The following is a 15,974-nucleotide window of genomic DNA, read 5'->3' on the forward strand; positions in this document are numbered from 1 at the left end:
TACGTAACAGGATTTACTAATACCTTATCTGAACATACACAGAATATATGGAAAATAATTCAAAATATTGCATAGGCTATCGTCTCAGGAATGCCATGATTCCGTAAGTATCAAATATGTATGTAAGTATAAAAATACCTTAATAACAAATAACTATCTGAGGCGCATAAAAAAAGTTTACAGAGACGACTTTCAGAAAAAAAATTGCAACCGCGTCGTTACAATCTCCTCGTAAAATAGAAACAAAAATGAATCAACGGCTTTACTGATAAAGCATTACAGGCAAACTTTTGCATTTATAATATCGAACGAATTATAAGTCAAAGTAGTAGTAGTCACTTATAACCGGCACATTACATAAGTATACAAATACATTTCATCACCATCTCTCAAACCAAATTCAATCCATACTGTACCAAAAATATAAAAAAATGCACACATCCCACATAACACGTTTCAGTCGTAAGCGTCATGGTCACGGAGCGTATTGAAAAGTTCCACCTGAGTTTATTTGAGTTATTCGATTACGTCGCGGACCAACCAAGTCCAAGGTGCCATTCATTCTGAACGTTTCGTTTGGAGTTTCGGAGTCATGTGTGAAATGGAATGTAATGTGTAATGTTAAACGTTTTTTTAAGTTGGTTGGTTTTATTCACACTTACGTAAATAATAAATATTGCCGTTATTTCAGTAGCACGATTGTTTGAGTCGTTCCCATCGAGTATCGAGAGTTTGACATTAAAAATGTACTCCAAAAATAGTTCGTAAGACCGCCGCTAGAGGTGCTGATTTTCATACAGCATTTCTCGATAACTAGCCGGATGCCGATAGTTGATATAGAGACTCATGATACAAATCTTCGGATCTAGATTGTTTAAATGTGAATAGTAACTAGTAATAATGAGTTGGTTGTTCAATATTTTAGTGTCGGTCGACGCTACTAATTTAGAGCCAGAGTGATGGACTTTTCCTTAATCTTCGTTAAAAAATGGGTTGTAATTACACATACACGATATCTTACAATTTACAGAAAAAATACGTAGGTATATTATATGTTTTTTATCATTTTCAGTACACTATTTAAACAATCGATACTTTTTCCAACGAATATTACTCATGTTTCGAACTAATTACAAATATTATTAGTAAGCTTACAACATAATATATCCAATATCATATACCAAACAAGTAGACAGTTAATCAATAGTCTTATAACTCCAACTTTATTACCCATCGCTTCCGTTCGTGACGAGGTACAGTTACGAACGAAAATACGGTGTCACATTTTCAAACTGAGACTTATGTATGAAAATAGTAATTTATTTGTCGGCACACCTAACTGTGAGTACTCAGCAATTCTTATAATTTTGAAATCAAAATACGCACTTAACCGTATTTATAGATTAAATTGCGTTTATTGCTTTACAATTAGCCAGTAACAACCCGATTTACACTTGGTGCTACCAAGTATGGTGCGAAGGACAGGCATTTAAAATATTAGGAAAAAAATGATTGTCTGAAATTGGTGATTCGTTTTTCAAAAGAAATTCATTGACAGCAGCTTATGTCAATATATACCAGTGTATCATACCTTATTTTTCCCATGGCTGTACTTAAACGCGTATAAACATCTCTCAATACAGTAGCTACTAACAAGTACAACAAACAGTACATGTCGATGACACTTAGAACATTATTACTTGTACGGAAATGATTAGAAAGTTACCAGTAACTTGTATTAATTACCTATTTCCTATGAATCTTTGATGGTGGAGGATGAGGTGGATATGTTTGACATAAACGTACTTAAAAATACAGAAAAGAGATGAGAAACTATTTTTGCGATGACAAACTTAACATTATTTGGTATAGTAATATTTGGAGTTCGGCAAAGAAATTGTGTAAGTAGGTAACATCTTTTAAAATAAATTGCAATGCAGAAGTGTATTGCCAAATACCAAATGTTAGATTTAACCACGTTTGGTTAGTAGCCTTCGCTACCGAGAAAATATTTTAACATGTACTTATTGAAAAATAAAAAACTGCACCTACCTGACTGTATTGAACCTGATACCTCACGACCAACAGTGTTATAAACTACTATTCAAACCACAAAGGCAGTTATGACGTGAAACGGCTTAAGAAGGATGTAATACGAAAATCACGCCAAATGCTAACAACTTTACTTCCAAGAACTTATGCTTTAACACGGACTTATCAACAATTAAAAACTCATTTCGTGTATAATTTTATTAGCGTAAGCGGTGCAGTCACAATTGCAGCAAAACTCTTCAAAGAGAATGCTCCCGCGTCTGAGGCGCTTCCAGCGAAACAAGCAATCAATTTCAACTTAAGTAATGCGTAAGTCATTTTAAATTAGTTCTTTTACAAAAAAAATCTTTTTCCAATATTTCTGTTGACAACAGTATTTTTTCCCTTTTGTCTTTAAAATTATTATAGCTTCTTAATAAAATACAGGTTTACACACTTTGTTTACATAGGACGGATCTCCATAGATCCTTTGTAGACAAAACATTTTATGTTCCGACAACACAAGCCGAGAATCAAGAAACTCAATATCTTGTGGATTCATACTTCAACGTAAAGTGAAAATCTATGAAGTAAATTTCGGTCATTTAAAATAATGATTGACGATAGCTCGCTATCTTGCAAGGCGAACCGTTATTTTTTTAATTACAAGATGATGGGAATGTATGATAGTGAATAATAACGTAAATTAATAACACAAAAATATCTTAACATCAACTATTTGTAATGTATTAAAGTTTACTTGTAACTGAGAAATCGGACACACAGATTAAATTCCACATAGCAGTGTACAGCGAGAGAACGTGAGATATTCTGTTAATAGCATTGAAATATTTAAGAGTAAAGGAAACCATTTGTAATGTCACACAATAAAAGCGAGCTACTGAACTTATTTACATACTTATGCGCCTCAGAAATGCTTAACAGTAGTATGTTAGATATTTGATCGATCAGACCTACCAGGGTTACGACGTTAGAAACCAATTCTCACGCCAAAGTCAATAACTCGAAAATTTTGTAAACAAATTTCAACAATAGAGTAGCGTGTGGATCTTCATTTCATAATCGATTTAGATGCAAGGGATTTTAACTCTTCACACGTCGAGATAAGAGTGCTAGAACACAAATATGATGTTAAAATTTCTGGCTACCGCATCGTATTGACTTTGCCTTTGTAAACACTAATAGGAAATTCAAAAGTGGGAACCAGTTGAGATGAAACAGTGAATATGTTAATTTTGTTAGTTGAATGTCTGGGGGAGGAATTTTTAATTTTTACATCCTCGTCTGATAATGTTTGTCTTCATGTTCTACAAATATTTGATTCTGTTCAACACTGACTCATAACAGAAACGATAAAGTTACTTTAAGGGAAAAGGATAATCGTGCTTCCGATTTCGGTTTTACATAAAGTTATTACGTTATCGTACACATACAAACGATAAACTGGGACTTTAATTCTGCAAATCCCTGATATACGGTGGGATTATCAGCACATGAGACGTTAATCCAGTTTTTATTCTCAAGACACACGCCCACGGTAAACATTTTATGGAATTTTAAGAGAGTGCTTATGAAAAGGCATTTGGCATAAGTAAAGCTGTACATATATGTTTTACATGTCATGTTTATTTAATAAGAACGTTACGTCCAACGTTAAGTACCGGTCATTTTAAATCGAAGAAAATATTCCGTTGCATTTTACATTTGAATTCTTATCAAAATTTTGTGCAAACGGTCTCGTTACATCGAATAGTCATAGACTAACAGTCAGTTTTAATACATGGCCTTTTAGCACGAGGGGAATAGTGGTAACGTCGTTCTAAATTCAAATATCCTGCAATTTCGTAAATCTAAAACCACACTTGGTAGTGACAAAACGATTTAAATCTACCCACACTGAATGCATTTTCGCTTGCGTCATACATTGGGCATGTTTCTTGAATTTATATATTTAAATATTATTGTGCCTCGGTGAAATCATAATTTTATTATGAGTTGCTTCACTGCTTTGGAAGTTACGGTACCATTGAGATAAGTCAGCACCAGAGCTGTAAGGAAACAAGAAATTACACATAAAGAAAAGGAAACTAGCAAAGTGGGAATAAATAGTTAACTATTAAAACCCTGCAGATCTAGAATATCATTTGCTGTTTTTTTTAATTTTATAAATAAATTTGTATCACTTTGATTTTGCCTTCTTAATAAAGTGTCGTAAACAGCACATTCACAAGCGACTTTAAAAAAGAGCATAAACATTTCATCGTATTCACACTATCAAATGGACTAGCTTTAACGAACGCATTTAAGCCTCTTTAAAAGGTACATAAAGGTCCACTTACACAGCCAACAAGCAGTACTAACAACTAGGGGTGTCGCTAATGTACGACTACGAAGGAACTTTTGAAGGATTTCACACATCCGACTCCGACTTTGATCCCGAAAATAATACCATTTTATTTATAGTCACAATTTATGACTTTTCTCTACTCCTAACTCCTAGGTCAAGCCACCACAACAAATAGGCGACCTTCCTGATGTGTACTATAATACTTGTCCAGTTTTCTACTACTATCGACTATCGACAATCGGTTAGCAAGCAAGCAAATTTTGTATGCAAAACTTCTAGTACATTTTGTAAAAACTATCACTAGTCGATGTGTTTACAGGTTCTACAGGTTTTCCCGACTCGATTCAAACAAAAGAAGTAAACAGAGTATGCTACATAAAAGCTGTTACCTTAACATACTAACAATTTTCAATCTGACTCCGAAATTCATAAATTCCTTTTAATGCAACACATCCGACTCCAAACCAACTTCAATTCCGACTCCAATAAATGTCACCCTTACAAAACAGCCCTAGCACACGTCATTGCATTGCCACCTGATGGTGATAGTCGTTAAATGCGTGCCATTGCCGGCGCCCGCGCATTCACTAGCATAATCAAAAGATAAATCACTTCGCAACTTGATATTGATATAAGATAATAAGGATTTGTTTATTTGTTCGTCGAAGGAAGATTAGTTTTGTAATTATATAATGCTTAATTTAAAATTAGTGAGTAACAAAGCGATGTCTGAATTGTTTGAAATGATTGTAGAGAGCGAGTGATTGCGTGAATTAGTACTGTTTCTGTATTTAACTTTGATGAAGAATTTGTTATTGTACGGTGCAAATAATATTCAGTGTACTTGGAAAGATAATAAAATAGCTGTGAAAAGAAAAGGTAGTGTACATGTGACATAAGGAAAAAAATACCCTATGACTAAGCCATACATCTGATCAAATATATTGCTAAGGAGATTTGTAAAGTCTACAATTTTGGTGTTTAGAACACAGCGCGTATAACACTGAAAGCCGATGTCTTCCTTATCAATATTTTAAGCACAAAATATGGCCTTTCTTCATATGTTAGTAAACCCAAAACTAGTTTTTTTTATCACAAACATCTCAAAAATACTGCCAGATCATTTCAAAACTGGTCAAGCATATCCCCGTCCAATGCCTAGTCTCGTCTAAGCACAAGTGCTGTGCGTTACGCCCACCGCGCATTGTATGTAAAACTGCGTGTACTATGTACTTGTAACTCGATCGTTCTTACATGGCCTGGGACGTACCATTTTTGGTAAGCTATTCATTGATACAATGTTTATATGACAAGCTTTCATTGTCTGTTACTATTGTAAGGACGGCTAATGACGTAAATATGTTTTCTTTCAACATTTACTTTGTGGTTGCCCTTGTTTCTTTTGAAAACAACTTATAATATATAGCTTAGTCCAAGTAGGATACAAAATATTCTATCATAATGTCGCTATGGAGAAATCTTAAGAGGAAAATTAATCAGCGCCTTTAACGAATATTGGAGAACTAATTACGTATGTAGTCAGGCAAATCTGTCTATATTGGCGATACGATAGTAGCAAATGTACATAGTAATAAATCAGATATTATTAGTTTTGTAGAGGTAAGTAAAACCACGGCTGTGATAAAGTTTTGTGAGTATTAGGTTCTATATCAAAATTGACTTAGAACCTAATTCTCACGACAACAGAAGCTAAACTTAACAGTAATCACTTTAAAAAATAAAAACAAACCTACTGTTGAACTCTGACGTCATTAATTTTATATCCCTTCCATATCTTGTTGTTAGATCGTAAACGTCAATCGATTGATAAATAATAAAATATCTATACCTATATCGATAGTATTTAGGTGTCGAATTGTGGGAGAAACCAGTTGATTTTATTGATCTTAAGAGTTAATGTAAGGTTATCTAGTTCAAGAGAATAAAAAAATCGATATCTATTATTTTTATTAACTGTGCACAAAGACAATTTTAGATAAAAATAATGGTATTTTATTATAGAAAGTCTAAACAGAACACTTTAATTGAAATTATCTGATTATTTTAATTAATAGCTTTCTGATTTACGGCGCTTTGACGTCATAAGTGACGCATTTGCGATACTGTTTTGATAACAGATTATTTTTATGCTGCTTTCCGTAGCTTTGTTTTGATTCGGTCCCGACTATACCTACTTAATAACATATATCAACTGAATAGCAAACAAGTCCATACTAAAATGTTATTATTTAGTTCAAATTCAGTAGTAGACAAAAGCATAAATTGATTTCAACAATAAAAACAATAAAGTATTAACTACTTAGCAAAAGCTTTTCTGCATACGTAGTGTAAAGTGCTACTAAGCAACTTGGCACATAATATATAGTCAACGTAGTGTTAACTTAGTAGGTGGTAGTTTATTTAAAGTCCGATACACTTAATAAGAAACAGATAAGTGCCTCCCATACCGCACGGAGACTTAACACGTTAACTATCAAAAACTCGTAATGCAAATGATAAAAGTTTATCTCACTTTAGCTCGCTTTCCCACTTACACTTACTTTTAAAAGCAATAGACATTACTCCTTTATCACATAACATAAGTTGAGTTTTGAATCTTTAACGTTGCCAATAGCGAAGTTTGAGAAGAAGTATCGCAACTCTTAAGCTTGGTCTTCACTGCATCGTAACATGAATATTGCTGGCGTAATGCGACAGCTTAGAGTGCTGTGCTTTACAATAGCTGTATCAAAATAAAGAACATTGAGAATAAATGTTTGTAGACACATCTTTATTCTTTTAGTTCTATTTTAAGAATGGTGAAAAATATGGTTTTGAAAGTATTGCTTGTACTTTAGTAACAACATCATTTTTTATGCAAAATAGCAAAATAAAATCAGACTGAAATACAGTTTATTAGCTCTTCATATTAAAAAAGATTATATTGTACTAAAGAAACTAGAAAAAAAAATTGTATCAAACAGTTATTTATGTTTAGTTTTTGTTAAAAATTTTGGTATTTTAAGCAGGTTTAAATCTTTTTAATTTGTCCGTTTTAGGTTTATATGTTTATTATACCTGTTGTGTTACCTGTAAATTAATAAATAAATGACAACATAGATCCGTATTAAACGAACATCAGTAAAATACGCACGTCAAACAAATAGCGCATCGCTTCAATGGACGGCAGCGCTAACCAAGTAAGGAAAGTATGAAATGTTGTTGTTCTTCCATACCGATGGCTGCACCAGGCTGCCAGCGGGTGCCTTATACTGATAGCCGCGTATTTCAAACTACTGTATTGTACCTACTCGATACATGACCAAGTTTCCAACACATTATTTCTTGGCTGAAATTAGTTCTGATAGTTCGGAATCTGGAGCGTGTTTTAAAGTTATGCACCGGTTAGTGAAGTCTTTCTTGTGCACGCTGAAGTTCATATATCGTATCCATTTGGTATTCAATAAGGAATAGAGTAGTGATACTACCTACTGTTGATTATCGAGTCCAGAGTTGATATAAAAAGTATAGTTAGTTAGTTATATGGAAAAGTGATCCATGGAGCGCCCATAGTACACTCTAAGAATTTCTTTTTTAAAATGGCGGCAATACAGTAGTGTAGGAAGTTGCGCTTTTGTGCTAATTTATGACTAAAAATCAATATTATTATTAATTGCTGAAATATTTGTCGCTATAAAGTGGTATTGTAACTCAGTAATACCTGCTATCATATAGACCCACCAAAGACGGTTATTTAAAGCATTGAATACATTATACTGGTTTCCACACCTCTAACATTATCACACACGATACAATCGTATCAGTAAAGATAGCAATGACAAAGGCTCTCAACCGGGTCAAAGGTGTACTTCGTGAACAGTCACAAAACATAGCACATTACCATATCCAATACCTTTTAAATGTAAGATAACTATTAATATTCTGTCTCTTTTTGTAGACGTACAAAGGAGAGGGAGGGTGATATTCATTGATGCGAGTAACGCATACATTTGCATAACATCCTCGTATAGGATTTGCATACAAGTGCGCGTGTGACAGATTTCGGTCACATCACTGTTACCCTTACTAATGTTATTCGGGAATCTCAGTTTCGTATTCAATGTGACCGTAAGCAAAATTTACATTACTTAGTACGCCACTAACAATTCTACGCCAGCTCGAAATATATTAAAAATGTAACATTATTGTACGGCAAAAGCTTGGTCAAACTCGAACTAAACACACTCGGTTGCGAGTTCGCGGTTTTATTTCCACTTGTCAATTACAATTATCGAGTGTCAGAGGCACACCCAATACATTTCCTTTGTTCTCTCGTGTAAAAACACGCCGTTATAAAAATCATCTCGATTTTTCTTCTTATAAACGAACTTTTGACGCAGCTGAAGTAGAAATCAAGGAAAAACTTTGACAAAAGACTGTGATTAAAAATCTGTGCTCAATTGATTGATGAAATTGAATTGACATCCAGAGATTTTTCACTAATATATTTGGGTCGACCCGAAAATGTCCGAAAAGATTTTTGTCCTTTTACTACGACAAGAAATTCCGCCGTAATTAATTATTATGACATTTATTTTGTCTTCAATTACAAAATGTGATTGTTATTTTTGGTAGGTACAAGCTTTTTTTCTTTCAGTATCCTACGATTGTTTGAATGTAGCTGAGTGATCTTTGAGGAATGTAACGCCAATTACAAGCAAAATACGTCTTTTTTCCTTATTTTTTGTAAGATTACGAAGCAAGTTTTTGACGAACAGACCGTTTCTAAATAGAAGTCTGACCGTACTTAGTAATCACAACTGTTTGATTGTATTTTTTATTGTTTCACGCGTATTCTCAGTCTGAATAACATCTTGCAATGATGTTGCTTGAATTTTGAGGATAAAATGTACCGCGATTTGTTATCACCTGACAAGCACTACATTCTGTAATATTGTATCAATGTCGCATAAACAGTCCGAGATTTAGAATATACTTTTAAAATTAGTCCCTTCGGAAAACGCTAGGAGCGCTGATAAAATAGTGACTAATTTAGTCAAAAGTGATCGGAGTTTGTTTTTCTAATGTTATTTTTATAGCTACCTAGCGAAGTCTCGAATCAAAATGTTCCGAATACATTCGAGTGATGAGTAATCGGAACAAATAGTAGACGAGTACGTTCCCAGGTCACGCATCAGTCATACGATGGCAGGCTCGTACGTCAACTGTCAAAACTCTAACGTTATGGTTTAATGGATTATTGAATACGCCCGTTTTCAATCAACAAACGAAGCGATTTTTTGCGTTGAATCGTGTCACTCGTATTGTGTTGATAACGGAAAAGAAATGTAAAGGTTTCTTGGCAGTTTCTGTGTTTTGTTAACCTTGTGATTTTACACTATTATGACATTCAATTAAGTTTTTCAATTTTAGGAAACTTTATCCAAACAGTAGGACTGAAAACGTATAAACACATACGATCTAAGGTTTTTGTTAAAGATTTTTCGTGTATACATTAACATACTTAGCATGAAGATCTGTTTTTCTTTAAATGTAGATCATCATTATTTTCTTTAAGATTTTGCCTTCTTTGCAATGCGCTTTTTGGGACTTCCCAAAATAGTTATAAGTTTTTATTTTAGTGGGTCATATTTGTAATGAATGAGTCATTATTTAGATATGAGTAAATATATTTTAGTTCATGATTTGTGGTCTCAGAGGACGTGGGCGTGTTTATACTTAATTGTTATGATTGATACCTCATTCAATATTTACATCCGATACGCCAATTTTCATGGTAATTGTATGTTTAAACAGCCGTGTGTAAATATGTATAATTCAATAGGAATAACTGTACATAGAAGTAGATAAATAGGGAAATAAACGCGTAATTTAGAATAAATAACTTGTATTAGGATTTTTAAGAAAACACCAATATTTGATATCTGTAGCGCATATTTTTGTACAGGATGCTAACGTATTTGTATGAGTGTCGAGAGTTTGACATTTAAAATTCACTTGAGATTTAGTTCTTTCGGAATACGCTAGGGGCGCTAACAAATTTTTGCTGCAACATTTGTCAATTGTTAATTGGTTTCAGTCCATACCATAGTGGTAGGAAATTGCACCTCTGGCAATCAAGAGCTTACTAAATGGCTGTAACATTTACTGTGCGCCGGTATCGGCTGACAAAACCATAAGTCCTGTGGAAACGCATAAATCTACCATATGTACGGACTACAGACATATATTTATAGTACACAGGCTACATCTCCATATATCTAGGTATAGAACGTTCCTGCGGTACATTTATGCAGTGCACTACCCACAGTATTTATCGCTTGACAGAATTTCACCCAAAACCAGACGAGGTTCAGCCTTTATCGTGGTTTAAAACGTTCCAACTACTTTATAAAATAAAATTAAATACTTTTATGCTAGCTTGTATATAAACTGTTATAAATCTTTCCGATCAAAGCCACGCCTGCCTACATCCTACTCGAGAAATATCGTAACCAAAAATATACAACTGGTTCAATTAAATTAATCATGTTTACAAAACACTATTATAGTTCAGTAATCCCACTCAATGTAACCTTCACTCGCACATATTTCACTCCTTTAAAGACAATTTTACAACGTTGCAACTCGTAAGGTATTTAAATAGTTCCACATGTAACAATGGAAACGACAACTGCGCTCCAGAAACGGACTTACATTATTAAAATAATAACTCCCACGTATCCGAGCATTCGCGGCTCAATCGCCTCCGATAACACGTAACCACTCCGAAATGATCTGCCCATCCTTAAGGATATCGGAAAAAATAAAGAGATGGATCGAAGAATCGTGAACAGCCAGAGGTCAGATATTAGTGGTCGTGTTATCCGACCCACGCACGCTGCTTTATTGGTCGGAATTGCCCCTAAACGTTACCAATGAGGCGTTTGTTGTTGTATATTTACGGCACCTTCAGACTTGCATAGTAAGAGACCTGGCACCGATATAATAAAGTGTAAGATATATTGGGGTCTGGACCTCGTGATTGTTATGTAACACGATTTATTCAACAAATTGGGAACCTTTACCTAATTCGGTGGAAGAATCTCGTTTTGACTCCACTTACGTTACACATTTAAGTATTTATGTTCTACAAATGATAACAAGATGGGTGTTTAAATTACAAAGCGTTTTGTCGAGCGTCCTACTACGGCAGCGGAATATTTAGAATGTATTTTCAACGTAAATTACTTCAGAAAGAAACGTATAACAAAAGCAAATTTTGTGTTTACCAAATTTACGTCGGTACTAGGATAAACATTAAAAATAACAACAGTAAATTAAAAGGAGATTAGCGTTAACGTTTTTTGGAACACACGTATTTTTCAGGATAACGGCAGTTTTAATTAAGGTGAGAGATAAAGTGGGATTAAATCACTCGGACTTTAAATGTATGGCGATGTAAAAAGAGTCCTTGTGTGAAAAGTTGAGGCACCTTCATGTGTTTGCCACTTATCGCGCTATACAAATTGTTAGAATTATCTACGGTAGATGGGTGAACATAAAAGTGATTGTACCTAAGTGATTCGCTGTCATTATATGTGCTTGTATAGTATTGCTATCTTTATAGCTATTTGGGCTTGAGCATCGTTACTGCCTTTAGAATTCTGCAAGGCCTAACCATAAAATGTATTAAAGTGCATCCGTTCGAAGTTCAGATATGCATGATTCATAAATATAAAATATGGAGAAAATATAAATTGAAAGCCTTTTTTAAACTTGGTATAAGCACCACTCAATCCTTGGAAGCAATATCGCTTGGAATCTCCACCTGTGTTCATCAGGTGAATTTCTTAGCAGTAAAATAAATTGTCAAGGGCTACATTAATTCCTTACAATCCAGAGATGAAAGCTATAGCTCTAATTTTAGGCTTAAACCATCCAAGTGTAATTACTCTTGGGAAACATGTAGCCGTACGTGCCGGATTAAAATTTTTGATTAGCAATATAACACCGAAGTTAAATTTAATCAAAGTGAAATGTGTAGTGTTAATAAATTGGATTTTTAAAAATATCCCTCGAGATTTGTATTACCTACGTTTTAATAATATTATAAAAATTAAAGTCTGTTACGCTTTGAACGAATTTGACCTGGAGGGAATCATATAGTTGTATAGATAGTCAAACTAATACAGAGAACGTAATCAAAATAATTATATCAATTGGTTTCACGAAGTTCAGGTTTTGACCACATGTATTCTGATGCAAAACCACTTTTAATAAATAAATATTATTGGACAACTCACACACGGTCATTTGATTCCAAACTAAGCAGAGCTTGTACTATGGTAACCAAATAACTGATAAACATACTTATATACTTCTAAATACATACTTATATAGATACATTATTAATATTCTTCATCTATTTCATTTGTTGGATTGGTTCTTTCGAATGGACTTTTACGAATGTGGCGAGTTTTGTAAACGAATTTCAAAGCCAACAATATATCTATCATCACCCTATATATTTTCTTAACTATAAAATAAGACGATCACCCCAATATTTACACAGACCATAGATAAAAAGAGCATATTAAAATTTATTGAAGAACGTGTCGTGTATAAACAAAACAAGGGGATGTTAATGTACTACTATTTGATGTTTCCTTTGAGTTTTATTTGTTTATATAGTTCTGAACATATTTTTTGGGACACCAGTCTTTGTATGGAGTATGTTTGTACAATTTCGCGTGTTTATTATTCCCTCTGAGTGTGTTGGGTTGTGAAGCACATTACGTAGATGCGGATCAAATTTTAGAGGGTTACCGCTAGTGGCGGATGAGCGGGTGTTATGAATATAATGGGGATAAGGCCTCACTTAAGACTGTGAACAAAAGTGTCAGAAGTGGGTCAGGAGTATGAAATAAAATGTGAATGTGTAAATTAGTTATAGGCTTATTTTGACATGATTTTGTTTAATCCAAGTTGTATTGTTGCTTTCTGTACTTAGTAAATGTTAAAGCTTCATGAAAATTGTTACAAAGCTTTTGTTTTAATACTAAATAGTGTGAACTATAGCGTTTATAGTGTGTAAGTAAACTAATAAAACTTGTTTTAAAAGGAAAAGTACTATGTTTTTAGTAAATTAAAGATTTTTCCTTAGAAACAAATAGTTACATCGTAACTAAAGCTTTGAAAAAAAAAAGTTTTTTCACATTAAATGCAGTTTTCTTTGTACACTAAAACTGCGCCCTTAAAATACACATCGCAGTTATTAAAGACGGGTTGGTGGTGAATCCGCTCCCCAACTTGGTATGTTTACTTTACGTTGCCATGGTTACGTTGTTTACTAATTTTATTGTTCTCCTGTACACATTTGCAATACAACAAAGTGAAACATAGATCGATTTCTAATTGCTACTATTGAGTGTAACTTTTAGATATTTCAAAGCTTTTCAAACACGAATTCCAAAGCTGCGAATGTAAAAATGATTCTAAATCGCATATTAAGATAACAAGTATTTACAGCCACAAAACAATATTACAATCTGAGTACAGGTAGTAAATAAAGTATTATTAACATTTAATAGGAGTGATTCTGTGAACCAATGCGACTAGCAGATTGTTTTTAGTTAGCAACGAGTCCGTTCAGTGGCACTTCTACCAAAACTCGAACCTTCGAAACGATATGCAATGAAAAAAAAACGAATTGAGAACTCCTCCTTTTTTTTAAATCGGTTAAAAAGAATAGCAAACCTTTTCACTTAAACGGCACAAAACAAAAACAGTTCACAAAGGAGTCTATTGAATTGAAGTTCACTTGCGCTAATTATCTGCGTATGCATCGGCCCGCTTGCTTTTTAAAGCAAGGCTTAATTTTCGCGACAGTCTGTCCGGTGTCGATGTGTCAGTGTGATGCACCGTGACGTTCGGCTTCGCTTTGATGTGAGCGGCCTCTGCCAAAGGATAAGCACCATACAAAAAGTATAATTTATTACAGCCAGTAGTATTTTTAAAACAATTTGAGTTCGTAATATTGTGCCAGTATTGGCGAAGTTGAAGGGATAAGCTAGATATTTGCACAAAAAAAAACTTTGTACGTTTTATTTTGTTAATTTTTGATACTTGAATGATCTATTAACATTTTAATTGATATAATTCCAATTTTTTATCGAATTCGGTAAGCAGTCAAAACCAGATTTTTTTATTTTTGATGATTCGGAAATCAGACTACAGTTATCAAAACTCGCATATACCACTAAAATCTAAAGATGTAGAGATAAGCTATTTTTATTATAATAAATAATTTAAAGCAAAGCTTACTTCCGTTAATTTCTTTATTTATTATATCCTCTGTAACTACATGTATCAATATTTTAAAGTAACGGAAACCACTTTTTACGGCGACATTATCTAAATCTATCTTAAATCTCATGTCCAAAAAACACTACTTATCTTTTATTTAAAGACTGAGCAGATATTAACTGGACCATCCACAAACTAAACCTTTAAGGCACGCAATTTTAGACCTTATGACATTGGCATAAGTGATTCAGAAATGTGAAATACTTTGGTGAATTGCATACCTCAGCATGCAACGGGCTCGTTACAAAAGAATGTCCAAAACGCCTCAGCTGTCTTCGCAACGAAATGCAATAATTGAGGGAAAAACTCACTGAAATATTGTATAATTATATTTGGACGTTGACGATTTATCTCGACGAGCAAAAACTTATCTGGTGTAAAGATTGACAGCGCATTGGCGTCATTTTGCGTTTCTTTCGACCAGTTGACTTACATAGCTATCGGTCCATGATCTTGACCGTTTTTGCTCTACAGAATCTTTTTAATGCTTATATTTGCTGTTTATTAGATTTATATTGACAATGTGTAAAAAAAAGACGCTACTGACAGTAGTGACCCAGTTTTTAAACGACTTAAAAAAAGAAAGGAGAAGCTTCTCATTCGTCGCGATTTTTTTCCATCAGGCTTGTCAGTCACAGTAAAGCAGACGATAATTTAAACCAACTACGTCATATTAATTAAGTTTTTTACCACAGCAAATCATTATCAGCTAACAGCCAATTAAGTCAGAATGCATCAACGTCATTAATAATATTGATAAGCTTTATCTTCTAATTTTAACATTAAATAAAAACAGTATCAAACGTAATTTTCAGTAGCAAACACAGCTTTAAACCGAATAGTGTTATTCAAAAGGAACAAAACTGAAAGCGTTACAATGGAAGTGAATTACACATTGTATTTCATAGGTTGCTGCCTATCCATACTGTGCTGTATCACACTAATACTAACTTGGTGCCTCATCCCGCAATGGAGAACGAACCAGAACTACATCAGCATGCATCAAATCACAACCGGCACTTTACATCTTATTTGTATATTTATAGATTTCTACGATCAAAATAAAAAGTACTTCAAGGACCCAATATATCGTAACATAGAAGATTATTTATTTCTTTTTACTTTCTGCTGGTCGTTAACTTCTGCTCTACTGGCCTATGTCAGGCTTTCATTGATAAAATCCTGCGTGAAGAAGATTCCTCACGAG

Source organism: Anticarsia gemmatalis, chromosome 10 (assembly GCF_050436995.1).
Source record: "Anticarsia gemmatalis isolate Benzon Research Colony breed Stoneville strain chromosome 10, ilAntGemm2 primary, whole genome shotgun sequence".
In the NCBI taxonomy this organism is placed as follows: domain Eukaryota; kingdom Metazoa; phylum Arthropoda; class Insecta; order Lepidoptera; family Erebidae; genus Anticarsia; species Anticarsia gemmatalis.